Here is a 15,993-nt window from a genome sequence, read left to right as displayed (position 1 = left end):
TAGTAACACCCAACAAGAGCAGGGTGTTTAGACGACTAAATGGCACATGCTGAGTGGCCCTCAGTACATACAGCAGACTTAGTATATATTCAGCTACACTTACCATCATTTGTAGTTTACCTTATTTTCATGTGATCCAACTCATCTGATTTAACCCTTTATCCTTATTTCACAGAAAAAGAAAGATTTGATGTGATCTGCCCAAAGGCATACAAATGGTTATTGGCAGTGCTGGCATGAAAGCTAACGGTATTTGTTAGTTGCTTTAAATAAATTCATTTCAATGGGTCAAAGAACACAGATTTATAAAGTTTGAACTATTTCAGCAGATTCCTCCTTCTGGATACACAATACACTTTTCTTTAAAATAGTCGCCATTCAGAACACAATTCATGGCGTTTTTTGGGAAACAGATATTGATTTTATTTTAAGTAAAGTCTTTAGCATGGAAATTGGATGCAGGGTGTGATTTTCTCTTTGGGCTCTCGTTCAGAGGAAACTGGATTTCCTAGAGCGCCAGCTGCAGAGGCGGCACAGGTGTTCATGGCTCAGCAATCACAGCAGCTAATTGGGACATAGTAGGACAAAAAAATTGCCCTAAATCTAAATCTTGTTCTATGGCACTTTCATTTTTCCCACAGGAGCAAGCCCCAGAGTCCTTCTTCACTGGGGATGCTAATGGAGGCTAGCCACCGGGACAGGAAATATGGCGCATGGAGGGACAGTGGCGGAACCACAAGTAAGGAAGGCTAGCCGCTGCTCAGCAAGGGTGGTCGGCTCCAGGGCCCCTCCACCTGAGTATTTCCGATAAAGAGTAGGATCAACAAAAGAACAATCATGAGAGTCTATAGTTCAAAGAGATGCACGGCAGCTATAGTTAAACTAGAACCTGGACAGTTGACTACAATCATGCTGGGTGCTGGAGGTGGGAAGAGCGGTGGGCAGACGAGAGACAGCAGCAATCAGTCTCTGGGGTTGAGAGCAAGAATGCAATCCTTCGGGTGGAACCTCTGTATCCTCCTTCTGAAGGGGAAAGGAGGGCGCCTCTGCCGTGGACTGCAGAAATCGTACAGCATGCAGACTCGTTTTACGAACACCAAACCCAAGTCACCAGGAGCGAAGAAGCTCTTTGGTCCTAGTATGCTGCCGTGCATGCCAAGTGACCCGAATCCATATCTGTGCCTTGATCTTGCCTCTGGGTTTTGTATTCTCCCACGATGTAGCAAACCACTCCTATATTTATCCATTTATTGAACTAACCTTTGAAGACCCAGGCCTGGAGTCACTTGCTCTACAAAGACATCCTTGGGTTTTCTAGTCAGAGTTAAAACCTCTTCTATACCTCCTAAATCACCTCACCTCAACCTCTGTCAACTCGACAGGAGGTGACCGAGTGCCGCGCAGCATTCGGGGCAGGCATGTGCTCCGGAGTACAGAAGGAAACAAGGTGCATGCGTGTTTGAGGAAGCGCCGTGCGGTCTGTCTCACGGATCTCACCACGCCTTATGTCAGTTCAGTTTCTGAACTCTTTGAAGACTATGACTGTGACTCCCTCATTTTATATCTCCAGAGACCAGAGGAATTCCCAGCACGAAGTAGGTGCTCAGCAGTGTTAACAACGAGGAACTGATGAAAACATGGATTAACACACATGTGTTCCTTCCTTGGTACCATGACAAGCAAGGGTGGTTGTAAACAAAGCCTTTTCTTGGAGTAATTTTTTTGTCATATCCGATTCTAATGCTACCTCGGCAATATTTTTATTCAGCTTGGAAATAGGCTTGGATTAAACATTGAAGGGTAAAGGCTACTTGGAATTAGTTCGTGTTAAGTCTGGATTTCTTAACAAAATTCCCTTCTATCCCCTTGTAGACCAGGTGCCCTTGGCCACTTAATCATGTCATCCTACGATAGATATTTAAGTTCACTAATCTTCCCTTTACTGGCCTTTAAAATGGGAAGAATAGTCACATAGACTCATGGACTTCGGGAGGAATTCAGGGCTGGTGGTCAGCATAGGGCTCAATCATTGACAGGCTTCGTTATATCAAAAGTAACCCAGGCCAGGCGTGCAGTGGTGTGAAACTGACATCAAAGCAGGCAGTGCCTCTCTAGTCATTAATATTGACTCCTGTCTTGGATGACGCCTCACGTCATCTAAGTTTCTGTACCTTTTATGGTCCTGTTATGAACAAAGAACTCCTGAACGCAGACAAGCTTGCCTTCGATGGCAGATTGTGCGGAACATTCCATGACATTAGCGGCTTTCTACAACAAATAACTGTTGAGGAAGAAAATCCTTCGGAATGTTAAGTCTTAATAAATTAACCAGAACTGTATCTTCATCCTCCGCAAAGATTTTATAAAATGTTGGTATTTAACGTTCTTCACAATTGTTCGCTGTTCACCTGACCATCCTCCGAAAAAACTAATAGTAAAATCTGAATTTTTTTTCAAACTGGAAAAAATAATTTTTTAAGATAATGGTACACACTGAAATGGATATGCAAATTCACTACTATAAAGGATGAAAACTCCCATTTCTATCTGATTAAGAAACTTAGCCATATGATCTACAGGTTCAGTGCAATCCCTATCAAAATCCCAATATCATTTTTTGCAGCAGTAGGTCCATCCTAAAATTCATATGGCATCTAAAGGGGCTCCCAAAGAGCCATACAATCTTGAAAAAGAAGAATAAACTCAAGGTTTCATACTTTATGATTTCAAAACATACTTCAAAACTACAGTAAACAAATCAGGTGCTTGTAAAAAAAAAAAAATACAGACCCGTAGAACTAGAATAGGCTAGAGAGCCAGAAAACCTCCCCCATATGTGGTCAGATGGTTGGACAACCGAGACCATTCAGCGTGGAGGGGACGGTGTTTTCAACAAACGGTGCCGGGATGCCCGGCTGTCCACACGCAGAAGAGTGAAGCTGGGCCCTTAACTTACACCACAGACAAAAGTTAACTCAAAATGGAATCTGAGCCTAAACAGAAGAGCTAAAACTCCTCAATCCTTAGAAGAATATGCAGGGGAAAACTCTGTGACCCCAGAGTCTGCAATGATTTCTTAGAAATGACACAGAAGCACAGGCAACAAAAGGGACACACAGACGGCCAGTGAACACAGGGAAGGTCATGAGGAAAATGCAAATGTGAACCGCCGTGAAGCACCACTTCACCCCTGCGAGGGCGGCTCTTCTCAAACAAACGAATAGGCAAAGAACCCAGAAAACAGAAAATAACAAGTGTTGGTGAGGATGTGGAGAAACGGGAGCCCTGTGGGCTGTTGGTGGGAACGTAAAACGGAGCAGCCGCTGTGGAAACCAGTAAGGAGGTTTCTTAAAAGATTAACAATAGAACCACCGTATCATCCAGCAATTCCACTCCTGGGTATTTGCCCGGGGGAACTGAGAGCAAGGACTCAGATATTTGCACACTCATGTTCTCAGCAGGATTATGCACGGTGGCCAAAAGATGGAAGCAACCTGAGTATCCACCTATGGGTGAACAGATAAACAAATTGTGGTCTGTCTACACGGTGGAATCCTATTCAGCCTTAAAAAGCAAACTCTGACACCTGCTACCACAGGGATGGAGCTTGAAGACACTGTGCTCAGTGAGACAAGCCAGACACAAGAAGACAAATGCCGCATAATCACATGCATGAGGCCCCTACAGCAGTCAAATCCAGAGACGAGAGTGGATGTTGGGCGCCGGGGGCTGGAGGGAGAGGATGGGGAGCGAGGGCTTGACGGACGCAGGGTTTCAGTTTGGGAGATGAAAAAGTTCCGGGCACGGGCTGGCTGTACAGCCTTATACATGTATTTAATGCCACTGACCTGTACACTTAAAAATGGATGAAATGGTAAATTTATGTTATATGTGTTTTACCACAATTTAAAAAAATTCTTGAAAAGGAAATGTAGCCATAACCTGAAATTTTGTGAGGAACATGGCTCTCAAGGTCCACAGTGGCTCCAAGGGGAGGTTTATCAACAGTAATTGACAGAAACCTATACAAAGGCTGTGGGCAGTGCAAATGGGCCCTCATTAAAGACCTTAATTTACTTGAAGATAAAATGTCCCCCGAATAGAACTAATAGTGGAAATACAGATCTGACTTCAAAAAAAGCTTCATACCAAGGAGTCTGTACAACTGCCACAGAGCAACCAGGCCCATCAGTGTGGCTGTGAGATTATCTGGGGCTAATGTCGTACTTGAAAAATAGAAGACCCTCTGCGTCTCTGCTTAGTAATAGATGATAGATTTTGACTTTATATTGGGCTTGTTTGTTAAAATTAAGGGACATTGTGGTCTTTGGTAAATAAAAGAACCTCCTGTACAAACCTGTCTTTATGCCTTTTCAAAGTGAGATAGTTTCATGTAAATACATAAAACATTTGTCGCCACGTAAAGCGTGAAGTATGACTTAGAACTGTTACCTTTATGTGGCTCCTTGGACAGCCATACGTCGGTGGCGCCGACCGGAACCTTTCTTGACCGGATGCGGTTGATAATTTCAGAGACACAAAGAGTTGATTGGATTCGATAACTACATTTTTTCCCTCTTCCAGGTGTGGTCACCCTAGAGGACAATAAAGAGGCAGAGAAATGAGGTTGATGGACGTAACGAAAGAAAATTCCTCCATGAGGGATGTGATTCTCAGGGAGGTCTGCTTGCTCGGAATGCACTTAAGGGAAGGGATGGGAGTGACCAGGCCAGGTGCGCAGACACAGGACCCACTGCGGGGATGGCGGATGGGGCCACCTACTATCACAAGCGAGTAATCCATTGTATTTTACCTTACTTTACTTTCATTTCATTTCATTTTTTGAGAGAGACAGAGTGAGAATGTGAAAATGGGGGAGGGGCAGAGAGAGGGGACAGAGAGAATCTTAAGCAGACTCCACACTCAGTGGGGAACCTGACGTGGGGCTCAATCTCATGATGGTGATCACATGACCTGAGCTGAAATCAAGAGTCAGACACTTAAATGATGGAGCCCCCCAGGCACCCCAAAAGCAATTAATTCCTGACAAATGATTCATAATAGAAAAGTTCCTTTAGAATACTAAATTACTGTTTGTGACGTGAAAATAACACAAAACCGTGAACAAATTCTTTTTAAAAAATGTTTATTTATCTTTGAGAGAGAGAAAGAGAGACAGAGCATGAGTGGGGGAGGGGCAGGGAGAGAGGGAGACACAGAATCTGAAGCAGCTCCAGGCTCTGAGCTGTTAGCACAGAGCCCGATGCGGGGCTCGAACCCACGAGCCCTGAGATCATGACCTGAGCTGAAGTCAGACGCTTAACCGACTAAGTCACCCAGGCGCCCCAACAAATTCTTATAAAACTAAGTGTGAGTTCTGTGATTGTATCTAAAAAGTATGAGGACAGTGTGAGTGTATCGGGGATAATCACAGAAGCGAATGCAGTGTGCGCACGTGTATGCAGCTCATGTCATCAGCCGGCTGTTACGTGTCTTCTTATGTTTGTCCTTCCCCATTCCAAAGACACACACAGCCTGCAGCGCTTCCCATAGAGAAGATTCACAAGAGCAAGCTGTTTGCTACTTAAAAAACCAACAGACAATCTTAAGTGATAATTTAAATGTTTTCTTTGCTACAGCTATAAAGCTACACCCAAATACGGTGTTCACAACAGGCTTTAGGCACAACCTTCTCTGATCGGTGTTTATACAGTGGGCACACTTATTCTAACACGTTCTGAGATGCTACTCACTAAGCTGGCTAAGAGTGGGCTGGGTGGTGTTCAGTACAGTGGTTTTAGGAAAACGATGTTTTTTTCTCACCAAATGAGGAATGTCAAATAGACGAATTTAAAAACCTCTCATAAATAAACCAACATAGAGCAAAAACAATTAGGTGGCTGAGAATGCGTGAATAGGACAGGGCGTTAAGGCTCGAAGCCACTCCATCCGGTGGATTACGGCACGTTGCTTAAAAATCACATTTTAGTAAGACATTATTACATTAATCTTCACAATGCCCCACTCTTCCGGGAGCCCCAGAAATCCACCCGCATCACTTTAAGCATCTCCTGCTCTACCGTTGTTCTGGGGAAGCGTCGTGGTTCACAGGAGGCCACGGGCAGAGACCGGACAGCGTCGTGGCTGGGGAGCCCGGACCGCACCGAAGCCCCGCAGCGCTTGAGGGAGGACAGGTTTGTCATTAGAGTGAGGGCAGCGTCCACAGAACAGAGTTTTGTGGGCAAAATGACAGGTTTCCTTTGACGTGATGCCTTCTGCAGGGACACGTCCGCAAACCAGGGCAGCGAACCCGCCGTCCCCCGCACGGCCCCGCCCCCGCCCCGCGCCTGGCCTTTTCTCCGCCTGGTGTCACTGTATCCGTCCTCCCGGCCTGGCCAGAAGGGACCACCTGGTGTCCCGGGCCCTGAGGCCCCAGGCAGCTGGGGCGGCGCGCGGCACAGACACCCGCTCCTTCCCCAGGAAAGGGAGGCCCCGGCTGTTAGCGGTTTCATCTGGGCCGTCAGGACATGTGGATTAGAAAGTCACGGCGAATGGCTGACAGGTTAAACGCCCTTGAAGGGTCCTTGATGCTTCTTCCTAAATGAATGTCAACATTCTGATTGAAGACAGCTGGCACGTAAAACAGACATTTCTTCTTAAAAACAGAAGGAAGTGAAGTGACAGGACTGTTCTTTGAGCGACACGCCTTTCGCTATGTGAGAAGTCCCAGGACGACCCACTGATGAGCCACTGCCCTCAGTGACACGGTCTTAGGAGGCGTCACCTTTCCCCAGTCATGCAGGGACAGCCGCTGCGCATGGGTGTCTGTCGCATGCGCTGCTTGTGATGATTTATGATGGGCTCCCCGGGACGGGCTCTTAAGTGGGGTGTCCAGCAGGGAGCTTGGCTGAACACACCCATGACACCAGCTGGGTGGGCGGCCTCAGACAGCGGCCACACTCCGCCCTCCACCAAAGCTCTGCTGGCCACGTCCTCTCACCCACGCCACTCAGACGGGAGCCCATGGGGCTTGCTTTATGGCATTTGGCATCATGTGAGGTTATATTGTACATTTTTTTTTGTTTAAAACATGTTTTTAATGTTCATTTATGAGAGAGAGAGAGAATGAATATGAGCCGGGGAGGGGCAGAGACAGAGAGAGACACCGGATCTGAAGCAGCTCCAGGCTCCAAGCTGTCAGCACAGAGCCTGATGCGGGGCTCGAACCCACGGACCGCGAGATCATGACCTGAGCCAAAGTCGGATGCTTAACCGACTGAGCCCCCAGGCACCCCTGCTTTTCTTTGTTTTAAAGTGTTTTGAAAGCACTGCAGATCCGCATGCAGCTGGAGCAGACGAGGTAGAGACGCCCTTACCTTTCACCCCCACCCTCATCCTGCAAATGTGTACAATGTCACCCGCGGGACGCTGACGGTTCATCCCAGTGGTCCCGCAGACGCCCAGCTTACTGGTACCATGTGCACGATCCTGTGTCGCTGCATCCCCTCCCTGTGTGCGAGCACGTGTCCCCACTGCAGCTGAGACAGGACGTCCCTCCCCCAAGCGCGCCCTGTGCCGCCCGGTACAACCACACCCACGTCGGCCGGCAGACACATGTCCTGTCATGTGTCACTTCGAGGGTGTCTGTGATCTCGAGGGACTGGCTGTTTGCACGCGGCCTCCGTGTCTGGGGACTCACCCGGGACGTGGCTGTATCGACAGCTGGCTCCTCTCCATCACCGAGAGGCTTCCATGGTGGATGGGCCCGTGTTCACCTGTTGAAGGACATCAGGTCGTTTGCGGGCCTGGGCTACTGTGAATAAAGCCGCTGTAAATGTTTGTGTACAGAGTTTTGTGTGAATACAGATTCCCATTTCCTTGGGACTAATGCCCCAGAGTATAACAGCCACACCACAGGGTAACTGCATGTTTAGTTTGATTTTTTAAAGAAACTGCCCAACTGTTTTCCACGGTGGCTCCACCATTTTGCCTTCCCACAATCCATGGTGAGGGTCTAGCTCCTCCGCCTACTCATCGAATTTGCTGTTGTCCCGATTTTTATTTCCGCCGTTCTGACGGGCCTGTGGTGGTCTCACTGTGGTTCCCATCTGCACTCGCCTTATGGCTTACGATGCTGAACGTCTTTTCACGTGCTTACCTGTGACGTGCGTATCTTCTCGGCGAGATGTCTGAAATGTCTGTCCATGTCTTCTGTCCATTTTCTAACTGGATTTTTTTAATGTTGAATTTCTGAGAGTTCACTGAATATTCTGGATACTAGTCCTTTGTGGAATATGTGGTCTTCAAATACCTTCCCAACCTGTTGCTTGTCATTTCATTGTCCAAACAAGGTATATTGTAGAGCACAAGTGTCAATGTTGATGACATCCAGGTAAGTAGTTTTCCTTAACAGAGCGTATGTTTCTTTCTTTACACATTTGTTTTCTGCCTTCTTCCACTGAAAACTACACTCCATATGGTGGACACTTCACTACCCAACTTATTTCTATGTCCCCAAAGTCTAGACAGTGCCTGGCACACCACATGTGTAGAGTGAATTAAAAAAAAACAAAAAACAAAAAACAGAAAAAAACTAGGTAACAATTATTTTATATAAGTTCTTTTTCCAACACTGGGAAACAATAACAGTAAATAATACTTATATTCTATAAAATGCCTTCGAGCGCCGTATGATCATGGGATGAGAGGGCAGGCTAGGTATGCTCCGCTCTGTAAATGGATCTCAGAGATCCTTCAAGGAGTGCAGGCCACAAAGCCTGGGTGTGTTTTCACTGTGGCAGGTGGCTCTGCAGCGTTCCTGTGACTTTTAAGGTGACCACAGATGAAGAGAAGGAGGCACTAATTTGTATTAGAAGTAACAAAACTATAGAAGTTACAACCTTTGAGCAAAATATGAATTGAAACCAAAATAAGCTTAATCACAGGTTATATAAACCCTTGGGGACAATTGCTCGTCACCCGGGGTCTAAGGGTGGCAGGAAGTCACCTAATCGTAGTAGCACAGCCCTCTGCTGTCCGCCAAAGATCTGTGCTGTCCCTGAACTCTGGGCCCCCCTGACTCTGGAGCACAGGCTTCCCTGGCTTAGCCGGTGGGAAACTGAACACACTCAGAACCCTTACGGTGAGTCAGGCACCACACACCAAAAGGGCATGGAATGGCCTTCTAAATAATTGTTCTGTTGTTCCCAGGGGACTTTTGATAGAAGCATCCTGTAACTGGCCCCATGCGATAGACATCCATGTCACGGGCGCCCACGGTAAGTCACCCCAACGGTCTTCCTTTCCAGTAGGTGCAAATGGGCAGAGCCTTCTAGAGCCACCAGCTCACGGCTCAGTGCCAGAGGCCCTTAATTCCTGCTCGGGGTGCAGTGTGCCCTGGGGATGCCACAGATGTTGTCGACCAGGTGCCTCGCATCAAAAAAGAAACCTCGGTCTGCTGCTCATCAGGACACTTAACAGGCTCATGACACTTCTACTGAAAAGTCCCTTTCTTGGAATTCTTAATAATTCTTTCTTCTTAGGCTCTTTAGCCTTCAGAATTATTGTTGTTAAAAAAAAAAAAAAAAAAAAGAAAAAATATCCAAAGTGCATAGAAAGTAACAGTGTTCTTTAGGTGAATATTGATAAGTTCACGATTCTCACTGGAAATGTGGTGAATTATCCAGAAAGAATTTGCCAGAAAGTTTTGGAGGCTGTAGTCCATCTCATGAGCCATACTGTGGTCTTTCCACCCAGCATCCTGACTCCACTGTGCATCTTTGAAGGCTGGGGCCACAGTCTGTCAGGCTCCGTGCCCTGAACTGGACTGAACTGGACTGGGCAGACGCGGGACACGTGCTGAGCAGGTACTGCTGAAGCTAACGATGGATGATGCACAACAGGTGTCCGCCCACCGCCGCAGGACCCTCCGGTAGCCAGGTAGCGTGCACACAGGGGTGCGTCAGGGCGGGGCTTTCGGGAATGACTCCCAGGCTGGGCTTCGGCCGAAGGTCTTCCCTTCTCAGGCAGCCAAATCGTTTCCTCATTTTAGCCAAAATATGGTAAATAAGTGATTTTAAGTAAAACTGAATTTTAGATCAGTGCGTTAGTAATGGCTGTGTTACAAAATTCATTATAACTTTATTATTTCTAAACTTTACTAGTGATATTGACAATCTAAGGAAAAAACAATTTGACCTTCCCCATTTAACAAGGGGAATCTACTGTTAATGTACTTAAAATTAGTGATGTAGTAATGATGTAGTAGTAATGTAGTAGTAATGTAGTAGTGATGTAGTAAGGGTATCTACTGTTAATGTACTTAAAATTAGTGATGTAGTAAATAAAAAGCATTAATTGTCCCCCAATTCAAGAATGATTAATTATTTCATGTTTGGTTTTCAGATGATTATGGTAAAATATAGCATTATATTATATATTTGCATAACTATATGTTGATATGTATTATATATTATTACCATATTATGTACTATATAATTACATTACATACTTTTTAATACATATTTACATATAATTATCTAGTTATTATATAACATAATTATTATATTATAATACTATAAATTAAGAGATGGACTGAAATCTAATAATATAACTTGTCATGAAAAATAGACTCATATGGCCTTCTGTTTGAAAATTTTGTGTTTTGGGCTAAAGAGGACCAGACCTGTTTATTTTCCTTTCTTCCTTTTTTGTTTTGCTTATTTATTTATTTAAATTATTTTCATGTTAATTTATACTGGAGATAGACATAGACAGAGCATGAGCAGGGAGGGGCAGAGAGAGGAGACACAGACTCTGAAGCAGCTCCAGGCTCCGAGATGTCAGGCACAGCGGGATGTGGAGCTCGAACCCATGAACCTTGAGATCATGACCTGAGCCAAAGTCGGACGCATAACTGACGGAGCCCCCCAGGCGCCCCTGTGTGTTTATTTATTTAGCCACACGTTTCTGCTATGGGCTCATTACGAATATATGGCTTCAACAGCATACGGCTCTTCAGTAAAGAGCGCTCAGCACCGCACAGCGGCCCTGGGGGCCTCCAGGCTGCGGGAGGAGCGGCTGAGGGGACGTCCTGAGTGCCTGCATGACCTCCGGTGACCATCCTGAAACTAGAATCCCATTTGGAGGCCCTCAGAATGGTTCTGTGGCTAACAAAAAGTGTATTTATTTTACTGGTTTTAAATATAGACATGGAACAGCTGTGTTTAGTGCTTTGTTAACACAGACCCTCTGCTCCAGCCTCGAAAACCCTGGGGATTCATCAGCTACAGAGAAACAGGCTGGCACCAAGAATGACCGTTTGTCGTTAGCAAAAGTGGCCGCAGCAGAGGGCAGGGGACAAGGGCCGGGGCCTCTGGGGTCTGGGGTGCGCGTGGATGGATTCTGGAAGCTGACAGCATGCCCGGCGGGCATGGGACTGTGCGCGGCAGGTGGCAGTTGTCAGCCCTCATGTGAACAGGAGGCATCGAGCTTCACCACAGGTGATGCTGGTCTCATCACAGTCACCCACAGCGCCCTGGTGTCGGGCTGGGGTAGCCACGGTCCAGGGCTTGTTATGAAAACGGTGCAGCCCAAACACCACCTCTCCTGTTCCCCGCGCCCAAGGGGAAAGATATCCTCCAGCACGACCTCCCGTGCGAAGCCCCCACCATGAAGGACGCTGCCAGCCGGGACGCCCCCGGGCCACCGCTCCCATGCTCTCAGCCCCAGGGCAGCTATACCGGGCATCACATGAGACTGTCACTCATTATTTGGTTGTCATGACTGCGGACACTGCTGGCCGACGAGCCTGAGGCTCGCCGTGTCCCTCGGTGACCGGTCCCCGTGTGCGGGCACACTCCCCTGCCCAGGTGCGCTCAGGGTCACGTCCAGACATCCCCAGTTAAGAAGGCTCCCCCGTGACAGCCACACATGTTGGGTGTCAGTCTGTGCCCCCCCCCCCCCCCCCCCCCCCCCGCTGGCTCGGGACCGCCTGGCGCTCCTCCCTTGGTACCCTCTCCTGCCTGCTGTGTGGCGCCCTCCCCTTTGCTGGATGGAGACATCGTTCCGTATCTTTCTAGGGAAGACGCTTCCTATTTCCACAACATTTGTCTGAGAAAATTCTCCAGATCAGAAGTAACCCCCTCAGATGCTGGGCGGCTGTATGTCTTCTACCTTCCACGCTCCTGGCGTGGATCCGCCCTGGACGCTCAGACCGATTATTACAAGCCCGTCTTGGTGCCCAGGGCCAGAGATCTCCCAGGAAGGGCAGGCGTGGGGGTCCACGTCCTTCGTCACGTTGGGCTCCCCTTCTATCCTTCAGGGACATTCTCTTCATTTCCTTCTTCAGCGGCTCCTTCTCCCCATTTGCTCTGTTCTCGCTGTTCACGTGGTGGGTGCTCGGGCCGCCGCCTCTCCTTTTCCTGCCCTTCATTCTTCTGTCTCTTTCTGGCCAGGGTCCTGGACTCCCCCTTCTCGACCTGCTTGTGAACTTTAACACGTAAATTTCAACACTCCTACTTTTTCTTTCAAAGTGAGTATTTGAATCATCTTCTCCTTAGAAAAAGGTATTCTGGAGGCGCCTGGGGGGCCCAGTTGGTCGAGAGTCCAATTCTTGGTTTACGATCAGGTCATGATCTTATGGTTTCAGGGATCGAGCCCCCTGTCAGGCTCTAAGCTGACAGCACAGAGCCTGCTTGGGACTCTCTCTCTCCACCTCTCTCTGCCCTTCCCCTGCTCTCTTTCTTTCTCTAAAAAAAAAACATTAATAAAATAAAATAAAGTATTCTGTTCTTGTTTCATAAACGTGATAGCTGTTTCCCACAACTGAGGAAGTGAGTGGAGGTCCCATTCTCTCTTGTACGTTTCCATTTCCTCCACTGGCTTTCACTCTTTCTCGTTTTTTGCTTCTTGGCTTGTTTTGTGCCTTTCCTAGGAGAGGATGTGCTCGGACACCTGGAGCCCCGTGGCCGTCCACCTGGCTTCGGGCCTTTGTGTCTGGGAAGCCCCGTTCACGTGGGCGGCGCCTCTGGACCGTGGGCCTCGACTCGGACGCTCTTCTGGGGGAGCCTGTGTGCGGGGGCTGGTGCGGGGTCGGGGGGCTCCGGGCCCAGCAGCCGCCGCCACACTCGTCCCTCCCACTGAGGAGCGGGGCACCCTGGCACGTCACTGAGCCTTTGGTCTCCGTCGGTCCGGCCGGAGGAGGTGTGACTTCTGGCTGGGTTTCGGGCTGGAGGGATGGCAGGGGCTTACACAACAGCTTCTAAGAAGTGCGTTTTAGCCCAGGAATTTGCATTTGAGTTTATGAGGAAAAGAAAACACTTCAGTTTTTAGCAAAACTACCAGAACATGGGGTCTTTTTCTCCAGAGACTTGCTTACAGGTACTCGGCAGCCACAGCCCGCTCACTGGTAAACTGAGGGTTAGGCCAGGTGCCACCACACTTCCCCAGGAGAGGCTACAGGCTGTGTGGGAGGGGTGCTGGGGGGGCAAGCCCCCCGGGGGGCACGTCGGGGTGCCTGTCCCCTCCGCGGACCTCTCTCGCCCAGGGGCCCGGCTCGGGCCACGCTGTGAACAGGGCTTTGCAAGCCCGTCACTGACGTAAAGCTGGAGGGGAAGCCGCCGGGCAGGCCTTCCAGAAGGAACACCACCGGCAGGAAGGAGGCGCCGGGCAGAGGGGCGTGGGGTCCCGGCCGGCCCCCCGCTTGTATCCCTGCTCCGCAGACTCCGTTCCTGGTGGCTTCCGTCTCTGCGAATGTTAGGAAAGATGCTTTCTTTCCATTTCTGCTGATTGGGTTTCCTCGGCCACCTTCTGGCATCTGGTTTATACCACGGGGCAGAGATCTGCACGCGGACCCGTCACACATGCGTGGGGCTGCTGCTTTCTGACCAGAGGTCTTCAGTCTGGAGCAACTGTGTGAGCTCAATCTTCACTTCTCAGAGCACATAAAACACTTCTTTGCATTTTAATAATAAACATATATTACAAGAAAGCGCAGTGGGGACGTGAAGGAGATAACTGTTATCCCCTCCCCCAGGGTGGGGGCGGCAATGCCTGCGCTCACAGCCAGGAGTTTAACACATCCCTCAGGTGGCTCTGCCTGTCTTTTAGATACAAGAACCTATAAAATCCCGAGTCGCAGATGGAACCTGGATTTCTGATAACCTTCAACTTCTTGGGTGAAAATTTTGAAAATGTTATGGAACACAAAATAATCGGGTCCATATGGACAGAGATACAGATGCTTCCTTTTCAGTAAAATAAATACATTTCAGAAGAGAAGCTTACGGAAAGGCATTTTCCTTTTAGCTAAATAATTTTTCACTATTACTCCATTAAAATATGTGAGATTGCTCTGGATGAAACTATTGGGCCGCTGGATGCAACAAAATCAAAATTCAGGAAGGAATCTCATCAAATGACGGCAATAGCTACAATATTCAAATAAAACATGAACTAAAAGTCCTTAATTATGAAATTCAAAATTCAGGACTATCTACAAACTCAAAAAAAACATCCAAAGTCAAAATACGTGGCGTATGAGGCCTGAAGAGATGGCCGCCCCCACCGTGCTGGGCACCACCCTCCCAGAGAGGCCGACCCGATGACGCTCATCCCCCGGCCTCAGCTGTCCTGACATTCAGATGACCCATCCAGGGGGCCCACGGGAAGCCCCTTCCCCACCTCGGACTCGCGGCCCCACAGCCGCACGGTCTCCCGCGCTGCATCCCGAGGGGAGACGAGAGTCTGCCCGGGCAGGTCAGCGGGCACCTGGCTTCAGTGCGCAGGGTCCCTCTGCCGGTTCCGCTCCAACGTGGCTGTGGGCGTATTTACCGACTGGGGGCCCGTGGTGCTGCTTTTTAAAAATGAAATTATAAAAATGCTGCTTCTTTTGAACCTTAATCATTTGCAAGGCCATTCAAATTCTGTCTTTTACACACACACACACACACACACACACACACACAAAATCTAGAGCTCTAATCAGAAGCTGTAACCAAAAGAAGACATTAGGCAGAAAAGAGCAGCAAGAAAACTCAAATTCTTATGTTTTGCAGGAATGATCATCTCTTTGTAAGATGTGTTTCTTCCTGCTTTCTTGCCTCATATCATTTTTCATACTAGCTCCCCTGGAAACGTTCTATTTGCCACTAAAATTCCCAGTTTAAAATCTACTCAGTTAATGAAGCACGCCTCAATTGTCACTTTCCCCAAAAGACTTTCTTTCAGTTCCCAAAAATGTAATCCATGGTCCCCACGTACCAACACTCTATTAAAATGTCCCATGAGGCACCAACATTACACCTTGTCCTGGGGTCAGAGCCACACCCAATCTATCTGAGTATTTGGGGTCAACACTTGGAGACCACAATGCTGATGAGAATGGGAACGCTCACGTAACACTGAGTGTCCGAGCTACGGTCTACACGCTTCATAAACATTGGTCCATAGGAGCCTCGCAACCCCGGAGGCAGGGGCTGTTGGCGTCTCTGCCTCTGCCTCACGGGACATATTGTGCAGGAGGTTCTGCTAGTCACCAGCTTTGTGGTCAGGGACACATTACCTGACCTCCTCAGACCTCAGTTTCTTCCTGGTTAAAATGGTATTGTACACAAACATTCTCTACATTTACTGTGAATTTAAATAAAGTTTGTTTCTATTCTTGCCAAAATGCTGAACCAGAAAGACACTGACTTTACGGAAGACCAATCCAAAGAGGCGCTACAAGTGTAACGTCGAGATGTGAAGACAGTGGGGGTGCGGTGGGGAGATTCAAAAGCGGCTTGTGGGGTGCGGGTGCTTTGTCTGAGGCAGGGGCAGCCTTCACAACTGTCAGAGGATAAAGGAGAAAAGGGGCTGTTAAGAGTCCAGTTCTTGCCCCCAGACTCCCACTGCTGTCTTCAAAAGAAATGGCAGACACCTGACTGGTGTCCACATGCGCTTGTCACTTACGGGAGTGTCATTCAGAACAGAATTTACATCCGTAGGAGAGAA

General features: G+C 48.2%; 1 protein-coding gene across 1 annotated transcript in view; it reads right to left on the bottom strand.

The window, feature by feature from the left end:
- Positions 1-15,993, bottom strand: part of MYT1L (myelin transcription factor 1 like) — a 272,202-nt gene that overhangs the window by 184,211 nt on the left and 71,998 nt on the right. The window contains exon 2 of the mRNA XM_039256014.1: positions 4,453-4,595. The gene's annotated coding sequence lies outside the window, so the exon portion shown is untranslated. The remainder of the gene's footprint in view (positions 1-4,452; positions 4,596-15,993) is intronic.

Source organism: Hyaena hyaena, unplaced genomic scaffold, assembly GCF_003009895.1.
Source record: "Hyaena hyaena isolate Hyena2069 unplaced genomic scaffold, ASM300989v1 scaffold_552, whole genome shotgun sequence".
Classification (NCBI taxonomy): domain Eukaryota; kingdom Metazoa; phylum Chordata; class Mammalia; order Carnivora; family Hyaenidae; genus Hyaena; species Hyaena hyaena.
This window is presented reverse-complemented; position numbering and strand designations above follow the sequence as displayed.